Genomic DNA, 13,099 nt, shown 5'->3' with positions numbered 1-13,099 from the left:
TCATTTAACGCATTTGGCGCCCAACGTGGGGCCACTCGAAAAAGAGGCAACTTTCGCAAACGCTTAAGGCTCGGAAAGGAAATTAGGGAAGCTCTTTAATTGATTGTCGGGTCGGATCATTTTTTTTTGGAAGATGGTTAGAAATTATGACGTAGGTAGGCTAACGGCGGACGCCTTACGTTACGAATTAAAGATTCGCTGTATTACTAAGGAATTAAATCACGATAAAGTGAGACGTACATTGAGAAGCTTGATTAGTATGGACACGAATTCTCGTTTCACGTTACCGGCGTATCCGTTTACATTTGAGGAAGATGCGGTTGCGATTCGGGCTGATCTTGATCAACTTGAGGATAAAGTTATTAATTTTTCCGGTACTAGTTGATGCGCGGCTTTTAAACGTTTAAATAATAATTTGATTTATTTGGTAGGGCGCGCGAATCGGGCAAAAGCTACTACTGCGGATGATAAAGCAACGAAAATGAACTTGGTGAAATCGTGACCTTGTCATCGCGACTTGAAATTCGGGTTAAAGCATCGTCCACTCACAATATAAGCACAGTAAATTTGGTTGAGGAATCGTCGAATTCTAGTGAAACTTCCGAAAATGAAGTGGCTTCATATACTTCAAAATTAGTACCGATAAATAACGTAATACCCCATTACGTTTGCCGGAGATAGAAAAAGTTCGTTAAGCGCCTTTCTCGAAAGGATAAATGAATTGCGTGTGACGCGGGGCGTGCCGAAAGTAATGTTATTTCTCTCTGCAGTCGATCTATTTAGAGACCAAGCGCTGATATGGTGTCGAGCTAACCGAGATAAATTCGCGACATGGGAACAATTAGTGGAAGGATTGCGCGCGGAATTCTTACCTGTTGATTATGACGATCAGTTGTACGACGAGGTCGTACAACTTTCCCCCTCGGGGTTTTTGCATAGTTTTACTTGCAATCATATAGTGCCAACTGGTCGGTCCAGTGTGTACGTAATCGTTCTAAAACATTCTTACGGCACAGTCCTCACAGTTTAGTAGTGGATCATACAGGGAACAAAGCGAAACGAGTTTTATTTTTAAGCTTTCGGTAAATATAAGCGTTTATTGTTTCAGTATGCCTCGTTGCATCTGTATGAAGACGTTTGCGACGGAAAGCGGCATGAGGGCGCATGTCACTAGGAGGTACTGCAAAGGTCCTCCTTCACCACCTAATCCCAACCCCATACCGGGTGCAGGAATCACCCAAGACCACCCGGGGAATGCATTACATACATGTCCAATTTGTCATCGCGAGTTTACCACGTACACGGGTATGAGGCTGCATCTACCTAAAGCCCATCCCGTGGAATTCAATAGGGAACTCACGGACATGCACGATAATCCAATAAGGCATGAGAGTGCATGGACCGAGGCAGAATTAGTTGCCATGGCTAAGGCTGAGATTGCCTTTGAAGGAAGGTTTATCAACCAACACCTAGCGGCGTTATTTCCCAGAAGAACTCTAGAGGCCATTAAGTCGAGGAGACAAAAACGTGATTATCGAGACTTCATCTAGAGCCAGACATAGAACCAATCGAGGACGAAACACTACTCGTCCCCGATGCAGTTGAACATGACACTGACGTTCAACATGACCCAGTACGGGCATATCTGTCTGGCTACTACAGCTCGAACAACGACTGGAATAAAGCCGATATCGCGCTATACTCGCGATATCGCTACTACAAGGCTCGACTGTCTGCGGCTTCAGGAAGACCTTGACCTTTTGCATGACTACTGTCTCGTCAACAAACTTCATCTCAATTACGACAAATGTCAAAAAATTACGTTTACATGGAAACGATATCCGGTTAACATTTATTACAGTTTTAACGGCAGAGCTATTGCGTCCACTGACAGAGTGAAGGATCTTGGTATTACTCTTGATTCCAAACTGCGATTCCACTTTCATATTGACCTTATGGTGATAAAAGCATTACGTAACTTGGGGTTCGTTATCAGAATAAGCAGAAATTTCACCAATGTTACCTGTATAAAGTCCCTTTATATGGCATTTGTGAACAGTGTATTAAGCTATGGTTCTGTGGTGTGGAGTCCCATGTACGCCGTCTATCGTGATCGCATCGAAGCCATTCAACGGCGCTTTATTCGTCACATGGCGTATAAATATTATCTTCCGTACTGCGATTACGACAGACGCTGTACGATTTTCAACCTATTGCCTCTAAGGTAACGGCGGCTCTTGTCTGACCTGGTATTTCTTTTCAAAATTGTTAACGGCATGCTGGATGTCCCCGATGTTCTATCCGAGCTGAATTTTAATATTCCACAACGCTTCACCCGGAATAATATCACTTTTTGTTTGCGCACATCTAATACGAATACTTATTCTAATTCGCCAATCATACGGGTTCTTAATACTTACAACCAGAGCTTCAACCATGTTTCTCTATTTGGGCTGTCATTGCGTTCGTTTAAAGATTTCGTGTTGCGCGATATTGTTTAGTTGCGAACCACTTTAATTCTGTATTAACTTTGTAAAAACATTGTAACTACTTTTCTTTATATTTAAATTTCTTGCTTGTGTATCTTTATGAAATATAATGTTAATTTCGATATTTTGTGAGGATGCTTCACTGGGGATGTTCTCCTTGTTTGCGCCCCAAATTGTAATAAATAAAAAAAATAAAATAAAAAATATCGTCTCTTCGACAGAAGTTCAGTAAATAATGGCTATAACGCAGTCCGCAATGAGCTCGAATCGTGGCTAGAGTCTATAATAGCCGAAGTGCGATCACCGTCAGATCGCACTCACGGGTCTCGAGCTAAACGGAATCGCTATAGGGGAAAGGTCTACGGTCGAGCTTACCTTTACAAGGTAGTACAATCAATGTACAAGCGTAATCGACGGCAGCTGGCAGAACATATATTAGATGATAAGCAATTATCAGATAATGACATCTATCCGACCGTAGACAGTGTCACAAATAGTTTTAGAAGGCTATTCAGCGCCCCATCCCCTTACGACGATAGCGAGATTCACGATTATACGCAAGAACACCTTTGGGAGCTCGAACCCGTGACTGAGCAAGATATCGCTCATGCGATTCGAGCCACCAAACCTTCCGCCCCCGGTCCTGATGCCATTAAGCACTCCGACCTCGGTAAAGTCAAGGTCTGCAGATACGTTCCCTGTATAACATCATGCTTGTATTCGGCATAGTACCGAGACAGCTACAGGAGAACAGGACAATATTAGTTCCTAAGGGGGGTGACCGTCTTGATGTTAACAACTGGCGCCCGATTACCATTGCGTCGCACATCCTCCGTCTTTTCAACCGCCTATTGGTTCGGCGCTTGGCGCGTCTGCCCTTCCATCCTCATCAACGAGGATATATGAAAGTAGACGGGGTGCTTATTAACTCGCTCACATTAGATACGGCGATTAAAAACCGTAGGCGAGGTGCGAGACCGTATAACATACTATCCTTGGACCTTAAAAAGGCATTCCATTCTGTCTCGCACAAATCTATCTATCGAGCACTCCGCCACTTTAGGGTAGACGAAAGAACAACACGCCTCATAAAAGCGCAATACGAGGGCTCCTTCACACGCGTGCAGGTGGGCATGGCCATCACGCCAAAAATCGATATTAACCGCGGTGTGAAACAAGGAGACCCTCTCTCACCTATATTTTTCAACATGGTGTTAGACGAGCTATTCCACAAGTTGGAAAATAGGCAGGACGGGGGATTGCAAGTCTCGGATGACGCAAAAGCCAAGATCATCGGTTATGCAGATGATATCATCTTACTTGATGATACGGTACAGGGCGCCACCAAGACACTAAGAGCAGCAGTTGGGTTCTTTGAAGAGAGAGGCTTAGCGCTTAATCCTATCAAAAGCGTAGCTCTCTCGGTTAGTACGCTGCCCGGACGTAAGCAAACATTCGCGCATACCAACTCGCGCTTTACTGTGGGAGGAGTCCCTCTCCCGCAGGTTAGTCCGGGCGAGATGTTCAAGTACTTAGGCAGCAAGTACAACTACATCGGCCAGTCAGGGCTCACGTTAGAAAACGTACAAACCCTACTGCCAAGAATCCAGAAAGCTCCGTTAAAGCCAAGTCAAAAGGCTACCATTATAAGAAGTCACCTTATTCCCCGTTTGTTATTCTAGCTGCAGACGCCAAGAGTTTCCAAAGGGGTTTTAAGAGGGATTGATCGACTTGTCCGAGTTGCGGTACGTGCGATGGTGCAGGATCTTTTAAAAAAAAACGAACAAAAACAAAAAAACGACAACAACACAATCGAACCCCTTTTAAAAAAATACAGATCTGCAACACCTCGGCTTCCCAGTGAAGATGGGGTGGGTTTGAATTTATAAGGCGCCACGCAGTTTCAGTTACAGATCGCTCTAACTGCGAAGAGAGCTGGAAGGGAAAAGGTTCGACAACACCAACATATAACAAAACACAAAGAAATCGCGAAATCATATACCATATAAAAACAAATTTATTAAGGAAAAAAAAAATATGGCAAAACAAAATATAAAGTATATAAGTAGTAAATAAAATAACGGAGATTGTTCAAAAAAAAAAAAAAATCCCGAATAATTAGGGGGGTAAAAGAGAAAGAAAATAATAATGAACTGAATAAAACAAAATTAAAACAAACCTAAATAATGATCGCGACACGTCCCCGATTGACCCGAGCGCTCGATCAGGCGAACGGAAAAGAAAACAAAATCGAAATCAATACCGAAATTAATAACACCCCTAATAAATCCGATAACTTTACAAGGAAAATTAATTGACAATTAAAATGAGATAATAATAATAAAGAACTGGTTTAAAGTGAAATGAACAAAATGAACCAGTGAAGTCAACAAAAAAATTAAATGGTAAGTACAAAAGAAAATCTTACTTTATAAAAAAAATACAAAAGTATCTAACCACACTGATATTCTTTTTGTATAAACAGGAAAATTCTGACCTTTATTCCAGACTCTTTTGACGAAGGATGATGACTTCACGATGACAACAATTATACGTAGATACAGCAACAAAATCCAGCAAACCTCCTTTGGAAACACTTGTTCGATGGTAAGTACAGGAAACTTGGGTTATGTAGATTCTAATTTACTTCTTTATTCCAGGTAGTACTTGTTTCCAGGATGGGAGATTTCCCAAGAACTTATATAAGGAATAAGGCTCTCAGAAAAAAAAAAAAAAACCTAGCGTGTAAAAAAAGAAAGAAAAATGTAAATAGATAATTAGGCAAGAATGTAGGGATGGATGTTTTTATGTAGTGTGAAAGGAGTTTAAATGAATTTAGGTTTAAGTTAGTATTAAGCCAAAATTAGAGAAAATGTAAAAAGAAAAACCTACCTCAAGGTGGTATGAGGTTTTAACCAGCAAAATGAATAGTCTTTGTAAAAATGTGCAATAAATCCGGTGAAACCGTAATCGTTGAATAATTTCCAAACGAAAAATTAAAGGATTAATTAACTCAGATCCCGATAAATACGGATATAAATCGATCCAAAATTCTACACAGAATTATACCAAAATGTCGACTTAAAATTCTTGTTAACCATCCAAACACTACAAAGGCTGGTTTCAAAAGAGGAAGAGTAAAATCGCGCACGGGTATTCATTTCCCAAGATTTTAACCAAAAAAACTCGTTATAAAATCGCGCGATGCCAAGAATTCAAAATCACTCCCTCCCTCTATTATTGACAGTCCGAACTTAAAAATGTAAACAAAATTCATGATAGTAACGAAGAAGAGAAAAAGAAAAGTTTTAAGGTTAAGATCTATTGTGTGATTGTAATGAAGGTAATGAAAAAGAAAAAGGCGTTTAAAATGAGCGAAAGGAAAGGATTTAAGAAAAGTGATGAAAACGAAAGGATTTTCAAGTGTTTCCAAGTTCGGCTTGCTGTAACAAAAAAACAAAAATTATAACAAGGTAAATAAACAAAATGGTATATAATTCCCCGACTTCTAACAATTACAGACAAATCACAAGGAAATTCAATAACCTCGAACGGAACCGTTACATTCCCCCCTTACAACAAGAAAGTTTACTCGTAAACTTTAAACTTTAGACAAGCAACCCTAACAACCAAAATCCAACCCAAAAATAAGTATATGCAACTATGGAACCAACCACCTGATCCACCTCGTGCCCATAGCCTTCAGGTCTTCGACATTCGGTCGGAAGGGAAAATAATAAAATAATAAATGAAAATACAGAGATATAGGAATTCATGAATACCAACAATAAGTCACACAGTGATCATTCCAACCTAATATCAATAACATAGAGGAATTCGTAAAGCGAAGACACTCTAAAACGAAAAAGAAAAACGACTCGACTGGGACTAGAACAAAAATAGGTTTATTACTACAGTTAAAGGATAACAAGCGGAAAAAGGAAAAGAAAATTAAGACGGGTTCGTTGGTCCATACCCACCCCTGAACTAAACTAAAATCACCCCGATAATCTCTTTTTCAAGAACCTAAGATACACTAAACCTACGATCGGTATATCGCTACCTGCGGCGAAAATGTGACAGTTTACAACTGTCACAAAACAAAATGTCAATGGCCAAACGCCCACGGACTTTGTGGTACTGGCTCTGAAAAATAGGGGAGGACAATGAAATTAAACAACTAGGGATGTACCACACCAAAGGGGAAATCAGTCAGGTAGATACTATCCATAATATCTATGGAATAGCACTAAACGAAATAACTAGTTGTACCAAACAATCACAACCAAATAGGACAAAACACACTCCGTAAGTTCCCAAGATGGACAGAACCAAAATAGAAACAGATGTACACGAAACGGAGACAGCCGGTCTTCTGGAGTAGTCTAAGGCCCCTGCCAGGTGAGCCAGCAAATCAAACAAGGAACAACTAACCCGGGTCAACAAGGTAAGGCTTTAAATCCTTAGCGTGCCAAGTTCCAACATTATTACCCTCACCATCCCTCAACTCGTAAGTCCAAGGTGACAAGACCTTATAAACAGAATACGGACCTACAAATTTAGGAGCCAGCTTTGCCGAAAAATATTTAGATGCATTAGACAATACAAAGTTTCTCTTCCAAACCTTTTGGCCAACCATAAACTTATCGCTTCTCCTCCTCAAATTATACCGCCTCTCATTCACACCAGACGCCTGTGCAATGCGTTTCCTAACATCAGCAAATACCTTCGACAGATCTTCGTTATCTAAGCTCCACTCACCATCACCCATGACTTTATCATACAGTTTCCCATTCAACACCAACTCTCGACCCGTACATACGAAATGAGGTGTTAACTTCGTAACCTCGTGACGAGCGGAATTAATCGCGCAAGTTATTTTAGGAACACTCACATCCCATTTACGTTGATCGTCTTTGCAATACAAGGACAAAATTCTTTTAAGCGTACGATTCACTCGCTCTACAGGGTTAGCCTGAGGGTGATAATTGGCGTTAAACCTAACAGAAACACCATACTGTTGAGTTAGTAAGTTCAATTTCCGGGATCTAAATTGAGGACCATTGTCACAAATAAGGGTTTTAGGAACTCCAAATTTAAGAAAGACTTCCGTCTCAAGTATCTGCGAAATCTTATCTGCGGTAGCAGTTCTTATGGGATAAGCAAGTACAAATTTACTGAAGTAATCGGATATTACGAAGATAAATTGATTACCTTTTCTCGAACGAGGAAGAGGGCCAACAAGATCAATTGATATAAGTTGCCATGGTCTATCACTATCTGGGGTACGAACGAACTTACCAGCTGGTTTAACATTCGGAATCCTATAAGAAGCGCACAACTCACATCCAGAGATATACCTTACCACGTCTGCCTTCATTTTAGGCCATATATAGAGCTCAGAAATTCTACCAAGAGTCTTGAAAACACCCATATGACCAGCGGTTTGAGAGTCATGAGAAAGAGCTAAAATCTCTTTACGAAAATCTCTTGGGACAACCCTTTTCCAAGGTTCGGAATTTCGTCCCAGAACAGATGACACTACATACTTATAAACCTCGCCATTCTCTACTCTAAATAAGGGGTGTTTAGCGGGAAAATTCAGAACTCTTTCTTTCAGCCTTCTATACCACACGTCAGAAGTATCAGAGAATTTCAATTCGGTCCTCTCTTGGATCGAATCGACGACCTCGAACGATCTCGAAAGTAAGTCAGGCACAACGTTCTCACAGCCTTTACGATGTTTAACGACAAAGTCGAATTGTTGCAATCTAATTGCCCATCTCGCGATACGCCCAGTAGAAACTTTCAACTTTAAAAGCCAAAGGAGAGAATAATGATCAGTAACCACCGTGAACGGGACTCCCTCAAGATAGGGTTTCAGCTTTTCCGCAGCCCAAATCACTGCCAAACACTCGCGTTCTGTGGCCGAGTAGTTACGTTCGGCCGGACTTAATGACCTACTCAAGTATACCACCACTTGTTCACCATCCTCACCTGGTTGCAACAACACGGCACCCAAACCAACACCAGAGGCATCCGTGTGCAACTCAAAAGGCAGCGAATAATCAGGACATCGCAAGATTGGAGCAGATACAAGCTTTTCCTTAATGATTCTAAAAGATCTTTCACATTCATCCGTCCATTCAACTGGCTTATTCTTTTTCAGTAGGTTCGTAATCGGAGAAATCAAAGTCGCGAACTCGGGAATAAAACGTCTATACCATGAAAAGGTACCAAGTATACGTCTAACATCTTTCTGACACTTAGGAACAGGAATCTTAAGCATGGCGTTAACCTTTTCAGGGTCTACATGAAGTCCGTATTTATCAACGACATAGCCAAGGTAACGCAATTCAGATCTGCACAACTTACATTTCTCCCAGCTGACCTTCAATCCAGCAGCGAGCAACCTCTCAAATACACTCGACAGAACCTCAAGATGTTTTTCAAAGGTATCGGTAACAATGACAACATCGTCCAAATAAACGAACACATTAGGTTCCAACTCAGGACCCAAGACCCTATCAACAAGCCTTTGCCAAGTGGCAGGAGAATTGTGCAAGCCAAAAGGCATACGTGTAAATTGATATAGCCCTCTACCGGGCACCGTAAAAGCAGTAAAAGCCTTAGAAGCATTCTCCATGGGGACTTGCCAAAAAGCGGACTTAATGTCCAGGGAAGACAAAAACTTTGCGTTCCTGAGTTTATCGAGAGTTGCGGAAATATACGGGAGTGGATAACTATCACGTTCCGACACCGCATTCAGACGACGATAATCAACACAGAATCGATATGTGTTATCTTTCTTTTGCACTAACAGGATTGGGGAAGACCAAGCACTCGATGAGGGTTCGACAACGCCCTGCTCTAACATGATATCAAGTTCTTTATTAATGTGCTGCTGCATGACCGGAGAAACGGGGTAATAGCGTTGTTTAATGGGATCAGCTGAAGTTCTAATTACGTGACTCACCAAGTGAGTACACCCTAAACCGTCACCCATTTTAGCTTTAAAAGAGTTAACCATGGTTTCTAAAAGTTGCTTATTAGAAGGGGACAAATCATCATCAAGAGAATCCATCTCGAAAACAGTCTCGTACGCGAAATTCCAAGAGTCATTTCTAAGGTCAGGCACTACTCCAACGGACTTGAAAAAATCAACACCCAAAATAAGGGTTTGGGGAAGTGTAGGTATCACCAACATGTCAATAAGGGTAATTCTGTCCTTCAAAGTAACCGGAACCGTAACCACACCCAAACTCTCAACCAATTGTCCATTAGCTATTCTGACCGAAGAACTAACGCGACGACAATGAAATCCTAAATCGGACACGACTTTCCATCCCACACCTCCTAATATAGTTCTAGAGGCACCAGTGTCTAACAAACCTAGTAACTCTCTACCTAATATCGATATTTTCAGATAAGGCCTTTCATCCTTCTTACAACTATCTAAAACGAACTCCAACACGGAAGAAATCCTATCAGCCGGCTTTTCGTCTTCAATGTCAACTAGCCGACGACCTAGTGACGACGATTGGCATTTCCCGAAGACTTCCTATTACCATGGGGACATTTAGGACAATTTTTTGTAGTAAAACCCTCATTTCCACACTTAAAACAATGCAGTCTCTTGGGACTAGGACAACCACGAGCCATGTGACCCAAAACTCCACAATTGAAGCACTTAACAGGACTTGACTCAACCGCAGAAAAATCTGAAGTTTGGGGGTAGCTCAAGCAACCTAAGTAAGCTAATTCGGGTTCCAAAGTCTTATTGCGAATTTTAGGGGGCTGAAATTCCTTTACCGCGCGCCTAGACTCCTCTAACTGCTTACACTTGACCTTCAAATCAGAAACCGTATCAATAGTGTGAAGAGCTAGTTGGGTTTGAAAATAAGGTAAGAGGTTCTTACGGATAAGTTTAACCTTCGCCTCCTCGGAAAGTGGACAAGTGAGTCTACCGAATAAACCTAACATATTGGCGACGTAGATTGCAATAGGCTCTCGCTCACCCTGGGTTCTGTGTCGTATCTCATCCAACAGTTGTTCGTTGTAGTCGGAAGGTAAAAATTCACCCCTCAATAACACCTCTAATTCTCCCCACGAGCTAACTTCATCCCTGACAGAACGATACCAAAGTAGGGCGGGACCCCCAAATAAATCAAGAGCCGACACAAAAACTTCTCGAAGAGAAACACCTCGAGCTGCGGACAATTCATGTACTCGCTCTAAAAACGCTCCCACCGAAATACCCGTCCTTCCGGAAAATTTAAGGCCCCATTTATGTACAGGAATAGCCTTAGAAGACATCAAAGGTGGAGGACTAGTTGTTACAGGGGTAGACGAAGCAGCGCCCCCGCCTAAAGATACGTTCAGGGATCTTTCAAGGGCTTCTAACTCAATTGGCCTAGAAACGGAAGCAATGGCCTTCGTTAACCTATCCTTCAAAGACAAAGCCTCACGGAGAACAACGGCACGATCCTCACATAATTCACTCATACGCCTTATTCGCCCCAAAACATGCCAAATCTTAGTTTCAACCTTCTTAGCATTCTTAGATCGAAAATCATCTAACAATGTGGTAATTTCGGCCAGTTTGTCCCTAACCGCTAACAAATCTTCCTCTTCTGTGTAAGGGTTATCTGGGTAATCGTTGACCAAATCAGGGTTAAGTTTCTCCCTCTGTAGTAAAGAAGCAAACAACCTACGCATCTCATCGACACTAGAGGGATCCAAACCTCGGACAGTAAATTCATAACTCAACTCTTCCTTAGAAAGGTAATTAACCGTGACTTTAAGAGCCATCCTAAAAGGGTTGATCTCTCCTGAACCCGAGAAGAGATTGGTCAAATCGAAAACAGGGAACCGAAGAGTCGAAATAATTGGAATGGAATTAAGACACAAACCGAAGTCACTTTGTGTCCTCGATACAAATAAGGGTTCCGATAAAATTAAGAACTTCCAAGACAATACAACAAGGGCTCCCAAAACGATATGGGTCTCCAAAACAATAGGGGACTTTTAAAACAATATGGCCCTCCAAAACAATATGGCCCCACGTTGGGCGCCAAAATTTGTGGCGGCTTTTCAACAAAACGACAACAACACAATCGAACCCCTTTTAAAAAAATACAGATCTGCAACACCTCGGCTTCCCAGTGAAGATGGGGTGGGTTTGAATTTATAAGGCGCCACGCAGTTTCAGTTACAGATCGCTCTAACTGCGAAGAGGGCTGGAAGGGAAAAGGTTCGACAACACCAACATATAACAAAACACAAAGAAATCGCGAAATCATATACCATATAAAAACAAATTTATTAAGGAAAAAAAATATGGTAAAACAAAATATAAAGTATATAAGTAGTAAATAAAATAACGGAGATTGTTCAAAAAAAATCCCGAATAATTAGGGGGGTAAAAGAGAAAGAAAATAATAATGAACTGAATAAAACAAAATTAAAACAAACCTAAATAATGATCGCGACACGTCCCCGATTGACCCGAGCGCTCGATCAGGCGAACGGAAAAGAAAACAAAATCGAAATCAATACCGAAATTAATAACACCCCTAATAAATCCGATAACTTTACAAGAAAAATTAATTGACAATTAAAATGAGATAATAATAATAAGGAACTGGTTTAAAGTGAAATGAACAAAATGAACCAGTGAAGTTAACAAAAAAATTAAATGGTAAGTACAAAAGAAAATCTTACTTTATAAAAAAATACAAAAGTATCTAGCCACACTGATATTCTTTTTGTATAAAAAGGAAAATTCTGACCTTTATTCCAAACTCTTTTGAACGAAGGATGATGACTTCACGATGACAACAATTATACGTAGATACAGCAACAAAATCCAGCAAACCTCCTTTGGAAACACTTGTTCGATGGTAAGTACAGGAAACTTGGGTTATGTAGCTTCTAATTTACTTCTTTATTCCAGGTAGTACTTGTTTCCGGGATGGGAGATTTCCCAAGAACTTATATAAGGAATAAGGCTCTCAGAAAAAAAAAAAAAAAAACCTAGCGTGTAAAAAAAGAAAGAAAAATGTAAATAGATAATTAGGCAAGAATGTAGGGATGGATGTTTTTATGTAGTGTGAAAGGAGTTTAAATGAATTTAGGTTTAAGTTAGTATTAAGCCAAAATTAGAGAAAATGTAAAAAGAAAAACCTACCTCAAGGTGGTATGAGGTTTTAACCAGCAAAATGAATAGTCTTTGTAAAAATGTGCAATAAATCCGGTGAAACCGTAATCGTTGAATAATTTCCAAACGAAAAATTAAAGGATTAATTAACTCAGATCCCGATAAATACGGATATAAATCGATCCAAAATTCTACACAGAATTATACCAAAATGTCGACTTAAAATTCTTGTTAACCATCCAAACACTACAAAGGCTGGTTTCAAAAGAGGAAGAGTAAAATCGCGCACGGGTATTCATTTCCCAAGATTTTAACCAAAAAAACTCGTTATAAAATCGCGCGATGCCAAGAATTCAAAATCACTCCCTCCCTCTATTATTGACAGTCCGAACTTAAAAATGTAAACAAAATTCATGATAGTAACGAAGAAGAGAAAAAGAAAAGTTTTAAG

The 13,099-nt window shown here is 40.5% G+C and overlaps 3 long non-coding RNA genes across 4 annotated transcripts; all 3 read left to right on the top strand.

Moving 5' to 3' along the window:
- Window positions 1–4,289: 4,289 nt before the first annotated feature.
- Window positions 4,290–5,459, top strand: LOC139430976 (uncharacterized). 2 transcript variants are annotated; one of them, XR_011641327.1, is made up of 3 exons: window positions 4,290–4,894; window positions 4,998–5,096; window positions 5,150–5,459. It is a non-coding gene; the product is annotated as an uncharacterized lncRNA (long non-coding RNA). The 2 variants fall into 2 exon arrangements; XR_011641328.1 differs by having other exon boundaries at window positions 4,975–5,096.
- Window positions 5,460–5,701: 242 nt separating this feature from the next.
- LOC139430974 (uncharacterized) lies at window positions 5,702–10,649 on the top strand. The gene is made up of 3 exons (XR_011641325.1): window positions 5,702–6,705; window positions 6,783–6,936; window positions 9,916–10,649. It is a non-coding gene; the product is annotated as an uncharacterized lncRNA (long non-coding RNA).
- A 5-nt stretch (window positions 10,650–10,654) lies between these two features.
- LOC139430975 (uncharacterized) lies at window positions 10,655–12,756 on the top strand. The gene is made up of 3 exons (XR_011641326.1): window positions 10,655–12,189; window positions 12,269–12,391; window positions 12,445–12,756. It is a non-coding gene; the product is annotated as an uncharacterized lncRNA (long non-coding RNA).
- The last annotated feature ends 343 nt before the right edge of the window (window positions 12,757–13,099 follow it).

This window comes from Onthophagus taurus, chromosome 8 (genome assembly GCF_036711975.1).
Source record: "Onthophagus taurus isolate NC chromosome 8, IU_Otau_3.0, whole genome shotgun sequence".
Classification (NCBI taxonomy): Eukaryota; Metazoa; Arthropoda; class Insecta; order Coleoptera; family Scarabaeidae; genus Onthophagus; species Onthophagus taurus.
Note: the sequence above shows the minus strand (reverse complement) of the source record. Positions and strands in the feature narration are given on the sequence as shown.